The sequence below is a fragment of the Halichoerus grypus genome, chromosome 14 (genome assembly GCF_964656455.1).
Source record: "Halichoerus grypus chromosome 14, mHalGry1.hap1.1, whole genome shotgun sequence".
In the NCBI taxonomy this organism is placed as follows: Eukaryota; Metazoa; Chordata; class Mammalia; order Carnivora; family Phocidae; genus Halichoerus; species Halichoerus grypus.
The window spans coordinates 62,885,773-62,898,466 of NC_135725.1; positions in this window are offsets into that span (position 1 = coordinate 62,885,773).

Consider the following 12,694-nt stretch of genomic DNA (forward strand, 5'->3'; position numbering starts at 1 on the left):
CATTCGGGTTAGTGTTAAAATTGGGTATAGCAGCTCTTTGCTTGCAGCTCACACAACGATGGGAGAATCCTAGGCCTCCGGTGTGTTGCTTTTCATGGTATAGGTTACTTGCTCACAGTAGGAGCTTGACCAGTGCTTTTTTGAATGAATGAAGAATCAATGAATAAATGTATAAACAAATGTAGTCTTCCTCTGAAGGCCCCTGTGAACAAGACCATACACTTACAAGAGCGTAAGAGTGTGCTGTGAACAAGACTACAAGGGACCCCAAAGAGAACCATGCCATTCACTTTCAGCCCAGAACTCTATGTAATGATCACTCTTAGCATCTATTCTTGGCATAGGTTTTCTCCCATTAATTATACTAATACATGTGGCAGGCTGGCTAGCCGCTCACCAGACCTAGACTGTATTTCCCAGCTTCTTCCCCATCAAAGTGTGCTATGCCACGGATTCTTGCCAATGGGATAGGACTGGAATGATGGGTACCACTTTCTGGCTGCGGCGGTTGAGAGGTAGGTGTGTGCCTTCTCCCTCCTTCCATTTTCCTCATCTGCTGGCTGCAGGCAGGGCATTTGGAAGCCCCAGAGGGTGAGGACAGAGCCACAATGTAGAAGGGGCCCAGGGCCCCGGAAGACTACTTGCCAACCAGCAACACCTGTGTTGGATGTTCACATGAGCCACACGACGTTTACTGTGTTAGGCCACTGAAATTTGGGGATTTATTATAGCTCTGAGCATAATTTTTCTCAAGACCCTGATTCCTTCTGAATTATCGAATCTCCTCATAGAGTTTTAGGTATACAGGTTGGTTTGTCTTGTTGTTGGTATCTTGTGAAAGCATAAATAATTAATAAAAAGCAGAGGTCGAAGAAGGATGCCCCAGAAGTTCCTTCTCTCTGTCTAATGAAGGTCCAGAAATAGTCCTTACAATTTATAAAGCAGTTTTCCCTAATCATCTAACCCTCGTCAGTTAGTGGTGTATTTGTTATTAAACAGAGGAGGAGATCAAAGTCCAGTTAAGGCGTTTTCCTCAGGTCACCCAGATGGCAGCTCAGGGGCAGCGTGGGGACTCCAGCCTCCTCTGTCTGTCTGTCTGTGCATCCTCTCCTCTTTTGTCACAATGCAGTAATAAATGTGCAGTTCTCCGGGGGTGAGTCCCCTTTCAAAATACGGTGGGAAAGATGGTTCTGACAAGCGCCTTGTCCTTTCCTTCTTTACACCTTTGTCTCTGCCAGGGTTTCTCTGGGATGGCGTGCCCAAAGCTCGTGATTAGAAACAGCTGCAGAAACAAGAGGAAAACATCTTCTAAAAATAAGTAGCGCCTTGGAACACAGTGTGCCAGGACTTGTAGGACGTGGATGGGGATGTGCGATCTGGAGAGGCCACAAGGAGGGCGCTGGTTCTTACACACAAGGTGACTGTTTCTCTTGTCTGCTGCTCCCGGGAGCACCCATGAACTGGATCTTGAGACAGGGGCCAGAAAAGCTGGACTCCTCCTTCCACTCGGGAATGCGAAGACTTCCTTCAGGACTTCGGACGGCTTTTAAGGTAGAGCCAAATTAGCCCACAGAGATCATGTTAGTCAATTATACGGTTGGTTCAAAATTATTTAATGATACAGGAAAATGCTCACCAGGAAAAAAAAAAATCAGGTCATGGAATAATATGGTGCAAAATGGTCTAATCAAGAATTTAAAATTTTATACAGCCACGCACACATTTGGCAAAAAAGACCGAAAGAGAAGGCACCTAAGTGTAGCAGGAGTTATTTCTGGATGATGAGAGATCAAAGTTGAAATATATTTATTTTTTAAATTCCTTTCTGTCATTTTTAATTTTTGTAAAATAAACATACACTATTTTTATAATCAGAAAAAAGTGTTTAAGACAGAAGTAGAGGTTGGTTTTTCCTGAATTGATTTAATTTTAAGGTTTTTGCTCATTTTCAAATTATAGCTTTGTTGGGAGACAAAAGAAAATTAAATAAGCTATAGAAATTTTGCCAAAAATAACAAATCACTATTAATGTTATAAATTGTATAATAAGTTATCAGATTCAAATTGAAAGCCAGCATAACAGGTTATTCATATAATACTCCACTTTAAATGTTTCCATTTATTTTGAATTGCTTAGCCTGCTTCATAGGGTTCAGATAACATAGAAGCTGTTTCATTTTGTCGTTGTTGGGGTTTTGGTTTGGTTTGGTTTACCTAAAAAATTGTACAAACAAACAAATCCAACCCTCCACAGAGAAAATTAAAAAGCAAACCAGATGACCAAACACAGGCAGGCACTTTTAACAGAAAGTTAAGAATCACATTTTCTAAAGTGTTATTTACAAGAAAATAATCAAGTTCTTACTACAGGCAAGTGAACAAAGGCCATAAGTGTATTTTGCTCAATAAAAATATAACGAATGAAATAACAAATGGATGCTAACCCTGACTAGCGAGCGAAGCAGTCACAATACACACAACTGTGAGAAGCCCCAAATTCTGACAAGAATAGTTGGGAAGCTGGTCAACTTCTGACGGCCTTCCTGGAATCTCCCTAGAGATACCCATCGAGAGACATCTCTACAGACCCTTTCTTTCAGTTGTCTCCACTGGGGAAGTCGGCTGTGCAGATAACTCAACAGAAGCAAAGGCTAAAGGAAGACAAAAACGAATTCCAGTATTTTCTCTGAGTGTAAGGAAAAAAGATCTGAAAAAACCCAATGCTCGACCGAATAGGAATGGAAGGAAATTTTGGCACTCCAACTTAATGGAATACAAGGTAATGATGATAATCACAATTATGAGGACCACATCAAACTGTGAGATAGATTTATTATAAAATACCAAATGTAGAAGAATATGCAATCTTATCTCCGCTCTACTGCCGTGATTTCAGTGTAAAATCATGTGCCTGTGACCGGGGATGGAAAGGAAGAGAGAATGAAAGCAGTTGCATCTTGGTGAGGTCATAAATGACCTTCCTCCTTGCTTAAACATTTAAAAAATATATATTGTTTTGAATGTGTGTTTTATTTTTATTTTATTTTTTAATTAAAGATTTTATTTGTTTATTTGATACAGAGAGAGAGAGAGAGAGTGAGCATGAGCAGGGGCAGAGGGCAGAGGGAGAAGCAGGCTCCCTGCTGAGCAGGGATCCTGATGCAGGGCTCGATCCCAGGACCCTGAGATTGTGACTTGAGCAGAAGGCAGTCGCTTAACCAACTGGGCCACCCAGATGCCCCTGAATGCGTGTTTTAGTGAAAAGAAAGAAGATTTATATTTCTCCTCATCTCCATAAATAAAGGAAAGTCTTCTAAATGTGAGATCTTGTGCAATTTGAGTTGATTTAATTCTGGTTTAGAAATAAAAAAAATGATTAAAAAATGACTGTAATTGGTTAATTAAACAAATATTTGTTGAGCTTCTTATTTGTTTTCTATGGCCTGGGTAAGAAATCACTACAGAGTGGCTTAAAACAACACCTGTGTATTGTTTTATGGTGCTGTAGGTCAAGGGTCAGACATGGGTCTCATTGGGCTAAGATCAAGGTGTTGGCAGAGCTGTGTTCCTTCTGGACTCTCCAGGGGAGAATCTGTTTCCTTGCCTTTTCCAGTGTCGAGGGGCTGCCTGCATTTCTCGGCTCGTAGCCCCTTCCTCCATTTTCAAAGCCAACTATGGCAGGTTGAGTCACATTACATCACTCCCACCTCTCTTCTGCCTCTCTTTCTACTCTTAAGCCTCTCCTTCTACTCTTAAGCACTCAAGTGATTAGACTGGGCACACCAGGATAATCTCCCTATCTCCAGGCCAGCTGATTGGAACCTGAATTGTATCTGAAACCTCAATTCTACCTCTTTTCTCACTAACTTGGTCAGAACTTCCAGTCTGCTGGTTTGTTTTATCAGCTGTCCATACTCTTATTTTTCCTTACACAGCTTCCAATTATGTAGTTCCCTTCCGAGAAAAGTAGCCTCTTCGCAATTTTTTTTTTTTAAAGATTTTATCTATTTATTTGACAGAGAGAGACACAGTGAGAGAGGGAACACAAGCAGGGGGAGTGGGAAAGGGAGAGGCAGGCTTCCCGCTGAGCAGGGAGCCCGATGCAGGGCTCAATCTCAGGACCCCGGGATTATGACCTGAGCCAAAGGCAGACGCTTAACAACTGAACCACCCAGGCGCCCCCTCTTCGCAATTTTTTATGGCTTACAAAGCTTTATGCTTTGAGCAGAACAAGTTCTGCTGTTTTGATTGGACCAGCTGGAGCTGAAGGCTGCCTAACAGAGAAACTCCTACTTGGAGGCTGATCATCCAGCCCCCTCGGATGGTGCCTGCTTAGGAAAGCTGAACAGGAGAGACCAAAAGAAAGCAGACACTGTAGGGGAGAGGGACTAGGGGGTGGGGGAGGGAGGGAGGCTGAGAGTTGTTCTTGCAGTGTTCTTCCAATATGTTTACATTATCAAAGGTTTCCTGAGTGTGTATCTGTGTCTTGAAGTCAATGAAAATAGTGTTTGGCATGTTTTATGGAGGAATCATGTGGACTCACCAAACCTCTGAGTCTGTTGTGCCTGCAGGTTATTTTGGTTATTAAGATTTCCAAATTGATTTGATTATTTGTGAGCTGGAGACAGTCCTTCTGGGAGCCAAGTGCTTCTTTTTTATACCTTATCACATGTAGCTCTTATTTAATGATTTTCAGATAATTACCCATAGAATTTTCTTCTTGCAAGTCCTGGATAGACTCAGTATCATATCATATCATATCATATCATATCATATCATATCATATCAATCTATCATATCATATCATCATATCATAACATGTCATATCACTTTATTGGTCTGGATTCACAAAGGTGAGGATGTTCCTGAACTCCCATGTCTAAAATCCAGAGAACATAGCAACTACTGGATGGTGGTATTGCCGTGGACTCAGCCTCAATAATCAGCTCACTATGGCAAAAGTGGAACGATAGGGTTAGAATGAATTACAAGCTTCTGCATTCACATTTGTCGGGTTTTTTTTTCCTTTCCAAAAATAGAACGCTATTAAAATTCAAAGCAGAGGAGGAGTCATGAGGGCCGCTAAGTTACAAGGCAGGCAAACCCTTAAAGAAAGAAAATAGTAGACTAGTTAATAAATTAATTCAGGAAAGAAAAAAAAGGTGACTAAATGAAAGAAGACACCTCCAGATGGTATTATTAGTAATTACTGTGATAAGATGGAATAAAATGGAAGCGGACAGGAAGGATAGAGAAAAGAAATGGTTCACAAAGTGTGTCTCAGAAATTTAGAAACAGGAAGATTTTGGATCAACCCTTTTTTATAATCACAAGCTTCAAGGAATTGTAAAAAGGACATTAGAAACAATAACCAGCAAACTGGAAATTATTACCAGCCAACAGGAAGAAAAATTAGGTTCACAGAAAAGAGGGTAAAGACAGCCAGAGCCAAGAAATTCCATAAGCAGGGCTTTTTAACACAAGAGAGAGCCTTGAGGATTGGCAGAGGAGGGATGTTCCCCAAGGTATAGGTAAACTTGAAGGAAGTGAAAGAGGAAATAGAAAGAAAACAAAGAAAAATTCTTGTAATACGGTTCCCAAAGAACTATGGTAGAAACAACTCAAGAACATCTGCAAAAAGAAACCCCAGATAATTAGTGGCCGAAAATTCCTGAAGTCCGTGTGGAAAGAAAAGATGTTAACAACATATGGAAGAAGAAAAATGTCATCCTGCGCAGCTCGATATAATCAAAATACGCCATAGTTAGCAACAGCCGTTCCCGGAGAAAGCAAATGCATGGTTCCTGGTAATACACCAACCCAAATAAGAACCCGGCCTCAGGGCTGGTTTCTAGCCAAAATATGTCGTCGCATTTAAAGAGATTTTCACACATCCAGAATGTCCACAAAAATTGATCAATCTTGGTGCTGAAAGAAAACGTTCAGAGCTCAGAAAAACTTGTTATTCTCTTATTCCAGGTGGGGTTAAGACAAGGACTGTCCTAGGTAGGGTCATCAACCGTCCTGGGTTGGCTGGGACCAGAAAGTTTCTTGAGATGTAGGACTTTGCATGCTCAAGCCAAGATGGCCATGAGCAAACTGGGACGGTGGGTTACCCCAGCACTAGTTTCTTCCAAGTGACAACGCAGGGAAGCTGGTTGGGCTCAAATGGTCTATAAAATTAAGATAGAGAATTCTCTAAACTCTTCTAGTACTGCATTTTCAAATTTGTTGTTTTCTCCTGCCTTCTAGGAAAATGTTCCTAAAATATTCAGCATTTGGTGGTTCATTCACTCATCCAGTTAAATATTGATCGTGTGCTTTTTCATGCCTTGGGCTGGGTGTGTAGTTACAATGACAAACACGCTCCTGCCTTCATGGGGCTCAGAGGCAAAGTGGAGAGCAGGGTATGAGAGAAACAAACACAACTATGCATATAATTGGAAATGTGATAGATGGTCTGAGGGAGAAGAACAGGGTGATATGCTTGAGAATGCCATAGAACATGTAATTTCCACCTGAGAAGCGGAGTTCTAGTTAGAAAAACCTGTCTGAGGAAGTGGTGTGGAAGCAGAGACCTGAAGGATAGGAGAAGAGAGGAGCCAGAGGGGGAAACAGGCTGCACTGCGGGAAATGAGTGTGTGGAGATGGCGGGTAAAATGTTCCAGGCAGAGGCAGAACATGCAAAGGACCTGAGGTAGGAAGGAGCCTGGTGGGTTGAAGGAGTTGAGAGAAGGCTAGCGTCTCTCTTCCCTTAAGGGGAAAGAGAAATGTTTTACCCTTCAGCTGGAAGAGTCAGGAGTACTGGGAGTGATGGTGGTAACAGTGGTCCAGCAGAGTTGGTGGGGTGGGGGTGGGGGGTGGGGGGTGGGGGGGTGAGAGGGGAGAGACACAAGAAACAAAGGCCAAAGATCAGTAGATAGTGACCTTTTTTGCCTGAACTCTTCTTATAACATCTAAAGAAATCAGTATAACTGCCCTGGGGTCTCTCTGATGAACACACAGTATAAAAAGCTTTGGGACACAGATGGAAGCAGAAGCTCTGAAACAGAGCTGAAAATAAGAAATGACAGAGACTTAGGAGGATGAGTTGTGAAGGAAAAAACCCTACTTAATCTGAGATTTGCAAAAAACGAGGGAAAAAAAATACAAAGGCCATTTCTAGCTGTGCTAAGCGCCAGAAGAAGGGGGGTATTAAAATGTGAGCAATAGTTTGGCTAGTAGATGGTCTCATGCCAAGAAGACCCAAAAATGCCTAAATACTGCTTCACGGTCACCTTAAGAGGCCCCCAGAGGAGAGATACCTGAGGGACTCTGACATAGGAAAGCAGTGTATTCTTGTGGAGGTTTTTTTTTTTTTTTTAAAGCATAAGTGAATCCATAACCTGTTAATTACTCAGGATAAACCTGTAGGGAGGATTTTTCTATGCTTCTAAGCTCCATCTTCGGACCTATTGAAGGTTCTAAGTAAAATCCCTGTGAAAATGTTGAAAATGTGTTTTACAGTTTTGAAGATGAAACAAAAGTGGGAGTCCTGTCTGAAATACTGGATTACAGAAATTCAGAATCACATTGACGGGCTGGGAGGATGACCTACTAGAAGGATGGGATTCAGAGATGATGGAAGGAGCCCGTGCAACAAAGAGGGGCCGGAAGAGGCTTCTCTGGGCAAGAGTCCAGGCTTGGGCTGGCCGGGGGCTGCCCTGGGCTAGAGGGGCAGCCAAGGGATGGGCGCAGAGGCGGTGTGGCCTCTGCCTGGGAGACTTCCTCCGTGCAGTCCTCCAGCAGTGGCTCCTCTCCACGGGGCTCCTGCGTGCGCTCCCTGCTGGTGCAAGTCCAGGGGCTTCGATGCATGCGCTACGCCAGGGGCTTGTCCTGTTCTCTTTTGCTTCCGGGAGGTGCCACACAAGGTTCCATAAAACAGTGATGAGAAACTTTCTTTCTACGGTTAACCGAATCTCTGGGTGCCTACATGCCAAATAGCACAGGGAAACATTGAAAGGAAATGCAAGTTCCTAAACAGAAAAAATTCAGAAATGATTTTAAGCCCGAGGAAGTCAACACATGGTGTGGACTTTCAAATATAATTTGAATGGTGATGTGACCTGAAACTCTGAATTTTTATCCCAATTCTTGCCATAAAATTCCCACTAGGTTTTTTTATTTTATATGCTTGAAAGAAATGCCGAAAGGTTTTATACGGCAAGAGCGAATACACAGAAAGCCACTAATGAAGTCAAAGATCAGAGAGGGTGAGTTCAGTCAAATTGTCAGCATTATTGAAAAGCAGGCTGGGTCACATGGTGCTAACACTAAATAGAGCAGAGCACATAGACTTTGGAGTTAGAAAGACCTGAGTTTGAATCACACTCTGTCCCTTAGTGTCTGGGTTGGGGTTGTCATATGATAAAGGGGTTGGTGATAGTTATTTGAGGAGGATTAAAGGAGATGATGAATGCAGACCATTTAGTACAGGGTCAGGCATATAATAAATACTCAAATTTATTATTATTGCTGTTATTATTATTGCTATAATTTTAGGATGCATGAAATCATGTTGAGAATCCTCACTATCAACTGATTAAAAAAATCACTTTAATAAAAGACCCAACAGGCAACCAAGCCATTAAATTCACAGGCCTGGTAAATATCTCGAGAAGCCAGCCAATGAAGTAGCATCTCATCAAATCATCTTTGTAAGTCCAGAGACAATTTCAACATCAAGCCAAAGTGTGTTATGGACTGAATGTTTGTGTCCACCCCTGGCCCCGTGCATATGTTGAAATCCTAACCCCCAATGTGATAGTATTGGGAGAGTTTCCACCCTCATGAATGGGAATAGTGCCCTTATAAGAAGAGACAGGACACGGCTTGCTTCCCTCTCTGCTCTCTGCCAGGTGAGGATATAATGAGAAGACAGCCATCGGCAAACTAGGAAGTGGGTCCTCACCAGATACCAGATCTGCTGGCACCTTGATCTCGGACTTCCCAGCCTCCACAACTGTGAGAAGTAAATGTTGTTTAAGCCAGCCGGGTCTGTGGTAATTTCTTATAGTAGCCTGAACTAAGACACTAAGACAGTAGGAATCTAAAAAATAAGAAGACAACAATACTGGCCCAGTTGCTTAGAGGTGATAAATTTATGCAGTATTTAAGTATGTAAGAAACAACACTAGATAATATCACCTACTTAGAATATGCAAAGCTAGAATGTCTCTGCCAAAAGGCAGACAACGATGAGGTTTTAATGAAAAGAACAAATGGGATAAGATGACAACAAGGAAAAAGAAAAAGCTAATAATAGATTAAGAATTAATCTCAAAAAAGATGATGTTCACATAAAAATAAGCTAAAAAATGCATACTATTTTCACAACCAGAGAAATTAAAATAATTTATTAAAAATATCGATAGCATCTAAAATCCCCCATGCCAGCAGAAGACAGGCATGGAAGTATTGACAAGATTGTACTATTGAGAGATTTTTTTTTAAAGCAATTAAAAAGTAGTAATAATAAACATGAAAACAATATAGCCAATAAGAACAGCAATCTCGAACATGTGGAAATAGGTCAGAAAGGAACACAGATACAGAGAGAGCAGATATAATACAGCACAGGTACCCATTTCTTTTTCTGTTTTGCTTTTTACATGTACCCATTTCCTAAGAGATACTTTTGTTTTGTAGGAATTATGAATCCAGGAATTCAAGACAGAAATATAAAACCAAGAAAATGGATAACATTTACATCAAGTTGGGTGGTGGTCTCTTTAGACACATGACTTAATAAATTGCAGGCATTTTATTTTTTTGTTTGTTTTCTTTTGTTTTATTTATTTATTTTTTTTAAAGATTTTATTTATTTATTTTACAGAGAGATAGACAGAAGAGCACAAGCAGAGGGAGTGGCAGAGGGAGAAGCAGGCTCTGCACTGAGCAGGGAACCCGATGCGGGACTCGATCCCAGGACCCTGAGATCATGACCTGAGCCGAAGGCAGACACTTAACCATCTGAGCCACCCAGGCGCCCTGTTTGTTTTCTTTTGTTTTAAAGACTACAAGACAATGACATAGGAATCTCAATATAAAATCTATGTTGAGAGATTCACCTAAAATCTATGTTGAGAGATTTATTCACCTTTCCATCTGAAATCTGAAAGCTCTCCAGTGAATGCAGAAGAAAGTTTAAACTCTGAGGTTCACTGCTCGTCTCTGGCTAAGAGCAGATGCCCTGAATCAGGCTGCTTGGATTGAAATCCAGGCTCCATCACTGATGGCTGCTAGTTGTGAGAACTGGGAGAAGTTACTCTTTAATCCTTAGTTGATTCATCTGTGACGTGAGGACCACCGTGTGTGATAGCACAGTGTTTGGTGCATGGTGAACACCTACAGTAACTGCCAGTAACACACGGTCCTCTCCCTACATGTTCAGTCTTCTCTTCCTGCATCCTTCTTTTATTTTTTTTTAAGATTTTATTTTATTTATTTATTTGAGAGGATGGGGGGCAGAGGGAGGGAGAGAATCTCCAGCAGACTCCATGCTGAGCAGAGAGCCAGATATGGGGCTTAATTGCACAACCGTGAGATCATGACCTGAGCCGAAATCAAGAGTCAGACACTCAACCGACTGAACCACCCAGGCGCCCCTCTTCCTGTATCCTTCTTCCGGAAGAAGAGCCGTTCCCTGAAGACACCCCATCATCTCCTGTCTCTGTCTTTAATCTGATGTTTTTAAAGGAAACTCAGGCTTGTTAGGATCCCGAATACAGTTAAGTATCAAAACCTGGATTTGAACTCAACTTTGTTGGATAGCTGACTCCTGCTTTAGGCCACTTTTACTCTCCATCTTATGCTCGCTTCCACTTTGATGGATAAGCTTGTATCAGAGCAATCCCTGTCCAAGAAAAACTAGGGGAAAATAATCTGCTTAAAGTTGTTGATGAGCTATCAAGAAACCAGGATTTAAAGTGTCAAGATCCTTGAAAGAAGGAAGACTCATTGAGATGAGCCTGCCATTCTGCATTGCTTTTTCTCTTGAAGCATTTGCTGCTTCAACAGAAGAATGAGGCTCGTGGAGGCCTATTCCACATTCATGGATTAGGAGACTCAATATTATCACTTCTCCCCAAATTAGTTTATAGATTATTATAAGCCTAATCAAAATGTCAGCAGATGTGTGTGTGTGTGTGTGCGTGTGTGTGTGTGTATGGAAATTAACAAGCTGCTTCCAAAATTTATATGATGACACAGAGCACAGAAAATACCTAAGAATACCTAAGGCAATCTTGAAGAATGAAATTTGAAGATTTACATTTCCAGCTAAAGCTATAGTAATTACAAGAGTGTAATATTGGTAAAAGATATATAAACAATCCAGTAGTATAGAATAGAAAATCAAGATACAGACCAACACTTGTCCAGTTATCTGATTGATGACAAAGAGGACACTGGGTACAATAATAAAAAACTTATCTTCAATAAATGGCTCTGGGTCAACAGGATATTCCTATGGAAGAAATTTGAATCTTTTCACCCACTTCCCACCTTATGCAAAAATCACCTCCAAGTGGATTATAGCTACAAATGTGACAGTTAAAATTATAAAGCTTCTAGAACTATGACATAGAAGATTATATTAATGACTTTGGAGTAGACAAAGAGTTCTTTTTTTTTTAAAGATTTTATTTGTGAGAGAAAGAGAGCGTGAGAGAGAGAGCACGAGTGGAGGGAGAGGCGGAGGGAGAAGTAGACTCCCTGCTGAGCAGGGAGCCTGATGCAGGGCTCCATCCCAGGACCCTGGGATCATGACCTGAGCCGAAGGCAGCCACTTAACTGACTGAGCCACCCAGGTGCCCCAAGAGTTCTTAAATATTAGGGTGGAAGCAGCACTAAACAAAAAGGAAAACATTAGAAAATTGGATGATATGAAAACTAAGAACTTCTGTTCATCAAATATACTATTAAGAAAGTGAAAAGCAAACCACCAAATGGGAGAAGACATTTACAATACATATATTGACAAGAAACTTGTGTCCAGAATATAAAAGCAACATGCATAGGCAATCAGAAAAAGAGACAATTCAATGTTTTAAAAATGCAAGAAACCAAAAAAAAAAAAAAAAAGCAAGAAACCTTGAACAGAACTTCAAAAAAGAAGTTAAGCAAATGGCCCGTAAGAATATGAAAAAAGGCTCAGGATCATTAGTTATCATGAAAGTGGAAATTAAAATTAAAGAGCGCTAACACTGCACACTCACTAGAATGGCTAAACCTAAAAGGGTGATAATATCACATGATGGAGAGGATGTGGAGCAAATGGAACTCTAACACACAGCTGGTAAAGGTGTAAATTGGAGGTCGAGCCATTGAAATTATTAATATTCAGCTTTGACCTGCAAAAACTATAATTTCTTAGGGTTCAAGCAAATACAACCACTTTGGAAAACTGCTAATCAGCAATTACTAAAGCTGAATATACACATAGCTTGTGACCCAGTGGCAGTTTCCCTCTTAGGTATAAATCCAACAAAAATCTGGGGCACCTGGGTGGCTCAGTCATTAAGTGTCTGCCTTTGGCTCAGGTCATGATCCCAGGGTCCTGGGATCGAGCCCCGCATCGGGCTCCCTGCTCCGCGGGAAGCCTGCTTCTCCCTCTCCCAATCCCCCTGCTTGTGTTCCCTCTCTCGCTGTGTCT